Genomic DNA, 12,806 nt, shown 5'->3' on the forward strand with positions numbered 1-12,806 from the left:
TGTGTTTTGGCTTTTGTTGTTCCTAATTTGTTACACCGAAATGGTACCATTTATTGTTAATCCCTATTTTTTTATTTGAGAAGTATATCATTGATGCAATAATGGGTTATGCAACACATCCTTTTGCTATCAATTTGACTAAGGAAAATTATTAGTCATGGACAAATGACATCATAACACATTTTACTAGTTTAATCTCTTGCCTCATCTTTATGGACTCATTCCTGAGCCAAAGACCAAATGAAAGCAATCTATTTGGGATAATAAGAATGATCATATCATAGGGTTGATTGGTTGTATTATTATTAAAAGCTTCTTCCATGACACTAACCCCAAGTTTAGAGGTATTTGGGAGAATTTTGGGGATCCGCATTCTCCTCCCTTCCTAAATGATCCTGCTTCAAATTGCCTTCTTCCACTTGATGACATTGAAAATATTCCCTTTGATGATGGTACCTTAGAGGAGTTTGAGTATGAAACAACAACTTAAGCGGATTGATGACCCCAAGGCTTATCCTATAGCTTCTAGACTTCTCCACTTGAGGTCACACATTCATCTCTTGTTGGTGATTCATTGAGTACTACTAGTGATTCATTGCAACATGCATCTATTTGTCTTCTTGATTGGGATTCCTATTTGCTAGACATTGATTCACCTATTGTGGAGTCTTACATATTAGATTTGGAAGACCAATTTGAGGATTTATCTTTCCTATTTGATGACAATTATAGAAATTTTTTTGTCACTTTATCTTTGTCTTTGAAGCTTGTTCAAACTCAATTTCCTTTGGTTCCTTGTTTGTCATCTTCTATTGTGATTGGGCATGCACCTAATTGGTTTGTAGCATCTTCATCATTCAAGGACTTGGAGACATGGAATTTTTTTAGAGATCATATTCATACATTTGGACCTCTTTTCCTACCAATTCCTATCTAGAATGGGAATCATTCCTACATTTGTTCTTGGTTTATCTTCTTCACCAGGGGATAAATGTTGTTTGTAAGTATTGGACTATATTTTGTCTTCAAGCACTCACCATTATGGGCGGGGGGAGGGGGGAGGGGGCTATGTAGTCTTCTTTTTTCCTTCGTATTGCGGGATACTTGATTATGTGTACATGACATATGTAGTTATTGAGGAGTATCATTGAATTCTTTGTTCGCTCCACCAATAGGAATGGTAACTATAGTTAAAGTCTCAACCCGAAGTTTGAACATTCACTCTGTGAAGTTACTATCTCCATAACTGAAGTTCATTTGATTGTCAACCCAGGGACGTATTACTTGAAATGGGTTTGCATTATATATGCACTAAGTTCCTATGATAGCTATCTTGCATTATTGCAGCAACTAAAATCTATTTAAGAAAAGCAAGCAAGAATTAAAACAACTGAAAGGCTACAAGAAAACTCTTCATTAACATAAAACTCACTTAAAGAAATGTTAACTAAGTCCAGAGCTGTCAAACAAGAATAACTCTGTTTGCTTTGGCTGTAGGAATAGTCAATGGATCTGTTTCCAGTGGCTGCAAGAATAGTCAACGCTAGGACATCTACTACGGTAGAAAAGAAAAACTAAATTTAACAAAGACACAGGATCACTCACCAAGTGGGCCCCCTTAGATGAGTGTATCCAGGATTCCAAAATAACTCTAAGTGCTCAGAATAACATAACTTTATTCATTGTTTTTCAAAAGTCGATACATCATTCGGAATGAAAGAAAACTAAAACACTCTGCAACTTTATTTCTAAATCTTCTGCTCTTTTTCCCTCTCCTTTCTAACCGTAGAGAAGAGACATAGACAAATATTTAAAGAAAATCACAACAACTTCCTACAATTAAGATCACGTTGATGAGAAGAAGTGGATAACATTCATGAAGGAGAACAATTAGAGTTAAGCCACTAAAAACGTGGATCTACACCAAACCACAACCAAGAATATAGCATGGCGGTATTACAAGATTGATGCTCACTAAAGTCAGACATAAATGAATCTTGCGCGCCCTGCTACTCCTTTGCTGTTACTCACGCCCATTATCCTCCTCGCTGATTTGAACTCTTATTCACTCCTTGAATAAATCAAGCCGCTTTCTCGATGTGACAGAATAACCTTCTCCGCAACATCTCATTTATTCCTGCAATCGAAAAGAGAGAACATACAAGCATATACATATCTATTTTAATTAATCATAACACTTATTCAATTCACACATGATCTCGCCTATGACAATCTGTATGGCAACATGAACAAATCACATGGCTGCAACAATAACTAGCATGTCAACAGGATTAGTTGGCAAAGATAAAACATGATTTAATGGGTTCAGCTAACATCTGAAATGCATATAGTCAAAATTAATACATCATTACCATCCCATTATACAAGTTAAAACATGACAAAAACTTATGAGTTCTAGGAATAAAAGGAGCTAATATCTCAGCTCATCATGCCCCCCAACTTATTGTCTTGCTGATCTTCCAGCAAGAGGAAAGCTTATGATTCGGGCACTAATTCGCATGTCACCAATAGTTCCTCAACCTGTCCCTCTTGAAGCCAAATTCCAATAAAATCCCTTCATCTTTTCTAGTCTGGCCCATTTGGCTTCTTCTATAGCTGCCTCATAGGGTTTATCTGTAATCCTGCATCCTAAGAATCGCCACATGAGGATAGGGGGCTGAAAGATCAAAGGTAGCCAGTAATTGTTTTTCACCCTACTCAAATGGATGTATTTAGGAGCTCTCTGTATAGATGCATGAAAATTCGGCAGTGAATGAGGTTCACCTTGTTTTAAGTCCTCTAGAAGATCATTCCAACGCTGAGTCAGACAGTCAATTGCAGTTGCACTTTCATTTTCAATCATGTGTTCATATGCCTGGAATATTTCCTCCCTCATTAATAACACTTGACTCCTTACATCAGGCCTTTCTAATAATTTCTGCCAATCATAATAAAGAAGTCGTGGGTCCTTGGCTTTAGTCCCGAGTGGCAATGGACAATGAAATTCAAGATTTCTATATGCTTTGGCCTGAGTCCCCATGCTAATTTCATTTTGCACCCATGACATTAATGCTTTTATGTGGATGTCACCAATGTATAACAAGGGATTCCACCCACTATCAGAAGGCACAACATAGTTATGCAAATAGAATTCACACAATAAATTTTTAACAGTTGTTGGAGAGGTCTGATAAGCAGCATAAAATTCTTCTGGGATGTCTAAAGAAGGACTAAGGTCTCTAATAATGCGATTTAGCTTAAAACTTAAATATTGCTCTTTTAGATGCAAGGCATAAACCCTTGGTGGAGCCCTACATTGTATCAATGCAGGGATCATACCTGGTAATTGTATCAACTTTAGCTTCCAATTCTGCAATCTGATAATCCCTCTTTTCAATTTCCCTTTGTTGCTTATCAATAATTCCATGTAACCTAGCCCTCTCTATCTCCCACTGCTTATAAATTGTTAATCCAATAGACAAACTAGTGAGAGATGATGGAGGTCTATTAGTTGTTACCTTAGGGTGTGGAATTTCTTCAATAGGTTCTTCAAATTGTTCAGCCACAAAAGCCAGACTTGAAAGTCTGTTGGCGCCATGTTCTTCTTGAAATTTAACCTCTGTTGGACTCCCATGTTCCTCTTCTGATGTTTCTACTGAAATGACCTCCACTGCATCCCCTGTTGGTCGGAATTTCTATGTACTCCCCCGAGTCCTTCTTGCATATACTTTTGGAGTAGCTGTAGGAACAATTTCTACTAGAGGTGTTGCTGCAGGGGAATTTTCCTTCGGCTTACGCCTTTTGGATGAAAGAGAAACTTGCGTTGCTTGAGGCTGCACCATTGTTTCTCCTTCTGCATCAATTGTCTCTACTTCCTTCCCTTTTCTTTTAGAAGACGCCGCTCCTCTTTGGAAATGAGTGGAGGGCTACTCAATGTCTGTTTCAACCACCACATCTTCCGCCACAGTCAAAGCTTCTTTGGCAACAAGAGGTTCATTTCCTGCAGAAATTCTAGGAGAGGAGGGTTCTCCTATATCCTCCCGTGGGGCTACTAATTCCTTTGCAACAGGAGCATCTTCAACCCTAAATTGCAGTATATCTTCAAATACCCCCCATGCCATTTGTTAGAATATTTAATCTTTACTTGGCTTAGGTTTATTTATATTTAGTTTAGGATATTCCTTTGGAATTCCTACATGTAATTTGTCCTCTAGTACATGTGTGAGGACAAGTCATTTCTTTTATTTTCCTTTATTAAGAAATATTAGATTTCCTCCATAAGAGGATGTGGACACATGACACACACATTTTATGAATGGTGGCATTCATAGATTTGGGAGTTACTTTGTAACTCCTCTCCTCATCTCTATTTAAGAGATGTCTCTTCTCTCATTAATGATATTATTGTAAAGAGCCTCTCTCTCTCTCTCTCATTTTAGGCATTGCCTCATTCATAATATCACAAGGGGTTCTTCTTTGCTTTTCCCCTTTCAAAAGTTCTTGTGCCTCCTTCTTCACATTTGAGTGATTTCTCCAAGGTTTCTGCATTTCTCTTGGTAACATTTATTTCATCAATAAACTTACTTGGATTTTGTTTTTCTTTCCTTGCTCTTGTATTTCCTTTCATGGTATCATAGTAGGTTTTAATCATTGTTTCAAGTTGAGATTGATGAAGGTTACCATTGTATGGAGTTCACCTTCTTGGAGGAATTCTTGAGAGGAGAAGAAGTTCTTTTTCTAATTTTTTCTACTGTGCAAGTTTTTTTATTTCAGATTTTAATTTTTTTTTTTCAAACTTGTTAACAAGTTTGCTTGCAGGTTTTAAAAAAAGCTTTGGAAGGCTTGCTGCCAAAGTTTCTTCTTTCTGGTATTTTTTTTTATTGTGACTAGTTTGGAAAGTTTACCGCCAAACTCAACCTTCTTAATCTTTTTGGTTGGCTTGCCGCCAAGACATTCTCTGTTTTATTTTCAGGCTCATCTTAAAAATCTCAATAAGTTCTTTGTATTTGTTAGTTCTAATTCATTGTTTGTCTCAATCCAATCTATGTTGCGCTGTGTATTTTAACGTATTTTGGTTAATCTAATTCATTCTAACATTTAATTATTTAGTGCAGCTATAACATAGCTAATTATTGTAATTTTTGAGGTAGAAGGTTGTTACGTCTCTCACACTCCTTTGCTCTAGTTCAAGTTTTTTGTCTGTGCTTTGTTTTCTCTGCACAAAGACAAATCTTAGCTCCTTTGTTCTATCGCTGCTCACTTTTTTTTTTCCTATCTTTATCATTATTTCCTCTGTTATTTTCATCTTTTCATTTCTGCTCATTCTATTTCTGCTTATAACGTTAAGCCAACTTGTGAGATGACAGTCTCTCTTAGCTCGATCTAAATCTAACTCCAATTGTTAACGCTCTTCTCTATTTTGTACTGCTTGTTTCTGCAGCTATAATAATTCTTAGTAACACCTCTGGTATTTCCATCATCTCCTACATTGCATAGCTTATATCGCCTCTGCTATTTGACTAGTTTTTTACGTTTTGGTTTATTCATTTCTTGCAACGTATGAAAGTTTACATTCATTATCAAAGTTTCTACCTTATTCCTTGCTCTCTCGTGTAACGTATATGCTTTTCCTTTATTAAAAAGTTTAAGTTTTGTTTTATTCCATTCTTAATCCTTTCATGTGATAAAGTTAACTTTCTAAAAAATTATAAAGTTTAAAGAAAAGTTTATAAAGATTTTAATATATATAAAAAAATAGTTTAAAAAGTTTGTATTAAAGTTTTTAAAAAAAGTTTATAAAGTTTTCTCACATGTAAAAAGTTCAAAAATTTAAAAGTTAAAAAAAAAAGTTTATGAATTTTTATATAAAGTTTTTAATAAAATTTGTTTTATTATTAATAAAAGGTTTAAAGTTTTTTCTAATAAAAAGTTTGTTTAATTAAAATTTGAGTTTTTTAAATTTAAATTTGTTATTTTAAAATAACATTTATTTTGATAAATATTTTTGTAATTTTTTTTTTTTTAAAAGTTATTATATTTGATTCAATTTTATTCAAAGGAGGTTCATTTTTTTTAATCAAAGGGGATAATTTTTTTTTACTACTCATTATTTATTCACAATTATTTTGTTATCATGTCTACTTTAATTCTGGAAATTAAATCAAATAGCACTAATTATCATTCATGAAAAACACATATTTTCTTTATTTTTCGTTTTAAGCACCTTTTGGATGTTGCTATTGATAAAACCTTTGAGTCTGCTTCAACTGCTCCTCAAGCCGACCAAGACAGATGGGAGGCTCAAAATGAGGAAACACTTGGTTTAATTGGTATTTCAATGGTTCCTAATTTGTATGTTCTAATTGAAAATTGTACAAAAGCGTATGAAGCTTGGGAAATTTTAAAAACAACTTATGATAGCTCAAATGAATCCCAAAAAATTCAGCTTCAAGATCAACTCGAAGATCTCAGGTATACGGATTTTAAAACTATGGATGAATTCTTATTAACGTTTGATTCTATTAATAGTCAATTAACTGGTTTAGGAGTTACGCTAGCTGATTTATGTTTAATTCATCTTATTCTTAAAAAATGTCTTCCTCGTCAATTTCAACAATTTATTATGAATATTCATGCTCAACTTGCTATTCCTAGCTTAGCTACTCAATTAACTTATGATATTTTTTTCATAATTTATTACGTCAAGAGGAAGCTAAATTAATTCAATTTGGTACTCTTAAAAGTAGTGAACATGCTTTTATGTCTAAAAACCAAAATCATAATAATAATTTTAGATCCAATAATAATAATCATAATCATAATAATAATCACAAATATTCTAATTATCAATCTCATTCTAAATCCTATCATAACAATTCTCATTATAATAATCATAATAATACGTACAATAATCAAAGGAATAATTCTCAAACAAGACCCCATTGCACATATTGTGGGAAAGATGGACATATTACTAATAATTGTTTCAAGAAGCAAAATGGTAAAAAGCCCATGAACCAAAATAATCAACAACATAAACCTCATTATAAGAAAGGTAATAATAATGGTAATTCATCTCGTCATGCATTTACATGTACTTATAATGTTTCTCAACCACTTGAGTGGATTATTGATTATGGTGCATCTCAGCATGTTACTTCTTATAAAGAATGTTTTGAATCTTTGCATCCTGACACTTCTAATATTCCTGTTCAGTTAGCTAATAATCATAGTTGCAAAGTTGAAGCTATTGGTGATGTGAATGTTCCTAATGGGAAATTACATGATGTTCTTTATGTTCCTGAATTAAAATCAAATTTGATTTCAGTTCCTAAACTTTGTCAAGATTATAAGATTAACTTTTATAGGGGCATGCGTTATATTATTGATCCAAAAACTAATCATGTTATTGCTACCTCTAAAATGGATACTGATAACTTATTCAAGTTCTATGAATTTGCTCCTACAAAGTATTCTTTGCTTACTACTATTGATTTTACTATATGGCATGAAAGACTTGTCCATCTCAATTCTGATTATATTTCATTGATGCAAAAAAGCAAATATGGTTGATGGATTGCTTACTATTCTTCCTTCTCAAATTGTTTGCGGTTGCATGAGTGATAAGATGCATAGGGAACCCTTTCCTCATGGTCAATCTTGGAGGGCATATACTAAATTGCATCTAGTTCATAGTGATCTCTTGGGTCCCATGGATAATCCCTCCATCCAAGGTTCAAGGTATGCTCTTACCTTTGTTGATGATTTTTTAAGGAGAACATGGATATATTTCCTTCATAGTAATGATCAAGTGCCTGATGTGTTTACTGAATTTCATATGTTTGTAGAAAGGCAATCTGGTTCTAAAATTATGATTCTTCGTACTGACAATGGAAGATAATATTTCAATAATGCATTTAATACTTATTTGAAATCTTTTGGAATTAAACATGAGCTTACCATTCCTTATACACCACAACAAAATGGTGTGGAATAACGGAAGCATAGGACCATTATGGAAATGGCAAGATGTTGATTGCATGTAAAAAATATAGATTGTAAGTTTTGGGCTGAAGCTATGACTTGTGCAACTTATTTAATTAATAGAACACCTACCGAAGCCTTAAAGGATAAAACTCCTGAAGGAGCTTGGTCTGGTAGAAAGCCCAATTTGCAGAATTTAAGAATTTTCGGTTCCATAGCTTATGTTCACAAACCTAAGGAGAAAAGAAAAAAATTAGATGCTAAATATTCTCCTTTTATTTTTGTTGGTTATGATGAAAATATTAAAGGTTATAGAGTTTACAATCCTATTACTAACAAGGTAAAAGTTGCAAGAGATGTTGGTATTGCAGAAAAAGGCATTCATGATTGTTCTAAAGTGGAGGATGATGAACTTGCTCAAAGCAAAGTTGTGCTTGTGGAGGACCAACCCCCTTCTCTTAACCCTACTCCTAATGCATCTCTTTCTATTCCTTCTAGTGATAGCGATGATGATAATAATAACTCTACTCCTCATGACTCTTCTTCTAGTGATGAATCCATTACTTCTAAAAGAAGACCTAAATGGTTTAAATCTTTAATTCAAGATAGTGATGAATACTTAGCTAGAATGGATAGACTTCAAGCTAGAAGAGTTAATTATTGTAATTATGCTTTAATGACTACTATTATGAATTCTAATGACCCTAAAACATTTGATTAAGCTAAAAATCAACCACATTGGCAAAAATCAATGAAGGAAGAATATGATACTTTAATTTCTAACCAAACTTGGGATTTATTTCCCTTGCCTCATGGTAAAAATCTTGTTTCTTGCAAGTGGCTTTATAAAACTAAATTGAATGCTAATAATCAAGTTAGTAAATTTAAAGCTAGATTAGTTGCTAGAGGTTTTTCTCAAATTGGAGGCTTAGATTATATTGAAAATTTTGCTCTTGTTGCTAAAATACCTACAATTAAACTTGTGCTTGCTTTAGCTTCTAGAATGAATTGGCCTATTCACCAAATGGATGTTAAAAGTGCTTTTCTTAATGGTGATTTACATGAGGAAATTTATATGTCTCAACCTCCTAGTTTTATTAAAGAAGGTAATGCACACTTAGTTTGTAAATTAAAGAAATCAATTTATGGATTAAAGCAATCTCCTAGGGAGTGGTATTCAAAGATTAATGCATTCTTTCTTTCTCAAGGCTTTATTAGAATTAAAAATGATCCTAACTTGTTTATTAAACATAGTGAAGATGATATTATCATTATTATCTTGTATGTAGATGATTTGATTCTTACTTCAAGTTCCAATACTTTGATTTCTGATATTAAGTTTCAACTTAATCAAAAATTTCAAATGACTGATTTAGGTCTTTTATTTTATTTCTGAGGAATGCAACTTTGGCAAACCTCTAAAGGAATTTTCTTATCTCAAAGTAAATATGCTCAAGATCTCATAGATAAGTTTAAAATGAATGATGCTCACCATGTTTCAATTCCTATTGAATTAGGCACTAAGTTAATGCTTGATATGCAAACTCCTCTTGTTGATCCTACTTTGTATAGACAATTAGTTGGAAGTTTGATTTATTTAACTCTTACTAGGCCAGATATTGCTTATAGTGCTGGGTTGGTTTCAAGATTCATGTCTAAACCTCAACAAACACACTTTAAAGTTGCTAAAAGAATTTTAAGATATATTAAAGGAACTATTAATGTAGGTTTGTTTTATGATACAAATTCTGATTTTACTTTAAACAGTTTTACTGATTCCGATCTAGGTGGAGGTCCCAATGATGGGAAATATACTTGTGGTTATTGTTTTTTGTTGGTTCAGGAGCAATTTCTTGGAATAGTAAAAAGAAACAATCTACCTCTCTTGGATCCACTGAAGCTGAGTACAAAGGATGCACTAATTCTTCCAAAGAAGCCTTGTGGCTTAGAAGACTACTTGAAGATTCAGGTCTACCTCAACATGAACCAACTCAATTGTATTGTGACAACCAAAGTGCCATTGCCTTGGCTAAAAATCCAGTTTTCCATGCAAGGACAAAACACATTTCTCTCCAACACCACTTTATTAGAGAACAAATTGAAGAGAAGCAAGTTTCACTCCTCTATTGCAAGGGGGAAGACCAAGTTGCAGATATTTTGACCAAGCCACTTTGTAAAGAAAAGTTCCAATTTCATTGTAAAAATCTTCGATTGCAACCCATTGAAGGGTTTGATGTAAAATCCCCAAGTAAAGCTTAAGGGGGGGGGGGGGGTGTGTGTTAGAATATTTAATCTTTACTTGACTTAGGTTTATTTGTATTTAGTTTAGGATATTCCTTTGGAATTCCTACATGTAATTTGTCCTCTAGTACATGTGCGAGGACAAGTCATTTCTTTTATTTTCCTTTATTAAGGAATATTAGATTTCCTCTATAAGAGGATGTGGACACATGGCACACACATTTTATGAATGGTAGCATTCATAGATTTGGGAGTTACTTTGTAACTCCTCTCCTCATCTCTATTTAAGAGATGTCTCCTCTCTAATTTTTTCTGAATGATATTATTGTAAAGAGATTCTCTCTCTCTCTCTCTCTCTCTCTCTATCTCTATCTCTCACTCACTCATTTTAGGCATTGCCTCATTCATAATATCACAAGGGGTTTTTCTTTTCTTTTCCCCTTTCAAAAGTTCTTGTGCCTCCTTCTTCACATTTGGGTGATTGCTCCAAGGTTTCTGCATTTCTTTTGGTAACATTTACTTCATCAATAAACTTACTTGGATTTTGTTTTTCTTTCCTTGCTCTTGTATTTCCTTTCACCATTTGAGAAATATCCCCAAGAGAACATTCTACTAACAATTTTATCAAACCACGATGAATGACATAACGATTTCCACCCTTTCGTGTTTCTTTGGCACTTATGGAAATGAGGTGGTATAGAAAATTTGGAACATTTACCCTTCAGCCATGCCATAAATGACTAAGCAATTTGAAATGGATCGAATGTAAATTTGAATATCTTCCATCGTAGGTTAATGTATTTCATTATATACAATTCCACCTGGGGCCATTTTGCTGGAAAAGATATCCATTTGTCTCCCTGTTTGTCCACCGTCAGAGGTCCATCTGTGGGGTATGTAAATTCTGCCCTGGCGCTTCTTGCATCCTTAGATTCAGGAAATAACTCTCCTTCCTGCAGCAACCCAGTAACTTCAGCTATTCGCTGTTCTCTAGCAATAACTCTCAATCCCTTGACAAAAGCCTCTCCTTCATTGAATGAACACATAAATTCAGAAGCAATTTCTTTATTGTAATATGTTATTTTCAGAAAATAATCAATCCACCCATGCAGCCGGAAATAATGCTCACACAAGGCATCCTGCAACAACACGTCATGGATTATAGGTTCATGGTGGATAGGATCTCCACCCATGACTATTTCAGCTCACAAAATAATTTCCAGAGCTGAGAATGAGGGCTTGAAGAAATTTGTAGAACTGAAAGTATTTGCTTGAAAATACCCTTACTTACTTCCAGTTTCAGCGGCAGAATGCATTGCTTACTCATACCCAAGAATGTCTCACTCAAGAGAATGATGCTAGGCAAATCAAATCAAGTTACTGACAAGGACAAATAATTACTTAACTTGGAAACTGGACCATAAAACACCCCCAACTTATTATGACACGTGTCCACACATGCGGAAAGGACAAAGGGAAGTGTACGCGAATTTGAAATAGACAATAATCATAGTAAAACAATAAATGCATAATTAATAAAAAATAAGCTATGTACATACCTGTAGTCGTGCCAATAAATGCAACATGAAACGATTATCTAAAAAGAAGGGTGAAATGAAATGATGTGATGTGAATGAAATGATAGACAAAGAAATGAAGTGGGATGACATGGATGGAAAAATTATTAATGGAGAATAATATTTACATAAGACATGGAAATATCTTTATGAAATGATGCTTGAAGAATTTATTGAGTCTTAGGAAGGTTCCCTGCAGAAGCTGCAGGAACTGTGCCCTTAATGCTTCCTTCAGTTGTTGTAGGAACTTCTTCGGTTACTGAAGGAACTTCTCCATTTGCTGCAAGAACTTCACCAGTTGCTGTAGGAACTGATAGTTGATCTTGACTGGTGAATTGTTGCAGGATCTGTTCTTTGGTTGCAGGCTTATGATACAGGCACAGTCGATGACCATTTACTAAAAGCTTGAATCGAACTAGATCAATAGTGGTCAAGCGAACTGCTCCATTTTTGAAAACTTCTTCTATCTCATACGGGCCTAGCCGTCTTGTTTGTAGATTTCCCATAGTATCCTTATATCTAGAATCATACAACAACGCCCAATCACCTGGTTGAAATTTCTTCTCCTTTATGTACTTATCATGCCACTTAGCTCTCTGATTTTGAATAAGTTCTGTTTGTTGGACAACCATCTTTCTCAGCTCATCCAAAGCATTCAATTGGTAAATGCGGTCTCTTTGTGCTTCAGAAAGTGTCATATTAAATTGTAGAACTTCTCTCAAAGTTTTGTGTTCAAACTCAATAGGCATCACTGCTATTTTTCCATACACCATTTCAAAAGGTGTAAAACCAATTGGTGTCTTCCATGTTGTTCTGTATGCCCAAATGGCTCCAGGAAGTCTATGAGACCAATCTTTTTTATGAATAACTACTGTTTTAGTAAGAATTACTTCCTGATCCGTATTTGTGACTTCTACTTGACCATTTGCTTGTAGATGGTAGAGAGTAGACTTTATGTGCCTGATATTGTATTCATTAACCAATGCTGCAATCAAAGTGGATGTA

The sequence above is a fragment of the Cryptomeria japonica genome, chromosome 11 (assembly GCF_030272615.1).
Source record: "Cryptomeria japonica chromosome 11, Sugi_1.0, whole genome shotgun sequence".
In the NCBI taxonomy this organism is placed as follows: Eukaryota; Viridiplantae; Streptophyta; class Pinopsida; order Cupressales; family Cupressaceae; genus Cryptomeria; species Cryptomeria japonica.